The sequence below is a fragment of the Myotis brandtii genome, unplaced genomic scaffold, assembly GCF_000412655.1.
Source record: "Myotis brandtii unplaced genomic scaffold, ASM41265v1 scaffold374, whole genome shotgun sequence".
Classification (NCBI taxonomy): Eukaryota; Metazoa; Chordata; class Mammalia; order Chiroptera; family Vespertilionidae; genus Myotis; species Myotis brandtii.
In genome coordinates this window covers 1141168-1142886 of record NW_005364372.1, presented here as the reverse complement: position 1 = coordinate 1142886, position 1719 = coordinate 1141168, and the positions used below count along the sequence as shown (strand labels likewise).

At 40.4% G+C, this 1719-nt stretch overlaps 1 protein-coding gene across 1 annotated transcript in view; it reads right to left on the bottom strand.

Moving 5' to 3' along the window:
* Positions 1-1719, bottom strand: part of TOMM7 (translocase of outer mitochondrial membrane 7 homolog (yeast)) — a 9170-nt gene that overhangs the window by 5251 nt on the left and 2200 nt on the right. The window lies entirely within an intron of this gene.

Here is a 1719-nt window from a genome sequence, read left to right as displayed (position 1 = left end):
AGAGGGCCCCTCAGCCGGCCTGTGCCCTTTAGCAGTCCGGGAGCCCTTGGGGGATGTCCAACTGACAGCTTAGGCCCACTCCCCATAGCCATCAGTTGGACATCCTTAGCGCAGCTGTGGAGCCTGGCTTCTGGCTAGGCGGTGCTCCCCCTGTGGGAGTGCACTGACCACCAGGGGGCAACTCCTGAGCGTCGGACCCCTGGTAGTCAATACGCATCATAAGAGACTGGTTGTTCCGCCATTCGGTCTACTTGCATATTACCCTTTTATTATATAGGATATTCAAGTTATTATTTAACAACCTAAAGAAAAGTCTATTCTTATTATAAGCATGATTAAATAAACCTTAACATTCAGTTTTGTTTAACCTAATCAAGTCAACATTCTTATTACAAGTATGATTAAATAAACCTTTTACCATTTAAAATGTTTATTACCACTGGCCAGTGTGTCTCAATGGTACAGTGTCAGCCTATACACCAACGAGTCTCAGGTTTGATTCCTGGTCAGGGATTGCAGGTCGATCCCAGGCCCCCATTCAGGGTGGGTGCAGATAATAATGTGCCTCTCACACATGAATGTTTCTCTCTCTCCCTCTCTCTCTCTCTAAAAATCAATGGGAAAAATATCCTCAGGCAAGGATTAACAAAAAATTTTAAAAATGTTTATTAATTAATTGGACAACATATATAAATTTGCTGAAATAATTTATTAAAATAAGAGTTGGTGTCAAGAACTATGAGGGGTATGAAATTTTATCCCATTTTTCAAGACAACAAACTTGTCTGCCATATTCCTAGTCAGAAACAAAGAACCATTTATTACTCCCAGCTACAGCAATAGTCAGAGTACCATCATATCGGAGACAACCCTGCATTTAGGGAACCAGAGTCTTTCATAATGGGCAGTAAGCATGTCTCCCCTTTGTTCTGGAGGGAGATACTATTGTCCAAGGCTGTTCATTCTACAAACGCGTCCTTAAATAGTTAACATGGAACAAAGGTAGTCAGAGCCTCTGTTCACAAGAATTGCAGAAATTCAAGACACTGTGGAAAACTGTCTTCCAACAGATGGCTCATTAAAATCTTTTTGTTGGTAAATGTCCAAACTGATTCTTTATTATGTCCTATTTTATAGCACTATAATCCCACTGTACTCCCTGAAGTCCTAAAAAAGGTATGTTTTAACCTAAACTACACAAGAAAATCAATCTACAATTGCAGGTTTTAGTGAGAAGTGAGATGAAGAAGTAAAAGAAACAACCTGGAAACTAGGTTAGACATAAATTTATATACAGTGTAAGAAAAAAGGCCATTAACAAGGAGAAGTACTGAAAAAATAGCCTCAACGTCAATCTCAACCTGAGTTGGATGCTAGGGTGAAAATACCACAATGGTAATCCTAGGAAAGAGAATATAGCCAGTGCACACAAAAAGGAAAACAAATTCTAGGATGGAAAAGAAAAGCATTATCTACTCTTCAGACCAAAGCTCTTGATGCACAGATTGTAGCAACCAGCCACAGCTTTCTGGGAAGATGAAAAGGAATCTCAAAAAGAGGAGGAATAATGAACAACATAAACAGATCCAGAGACAGAGAATCATTGATCAGAACGTCAAACCTCAGAGGGAAGGTAGGGGAGGGTGGGGGTAAGGGGGAGAGATCAACCAAAGGACTTGTATGCATGCATATAAGCCTAACCAATGGACAGAGACAACA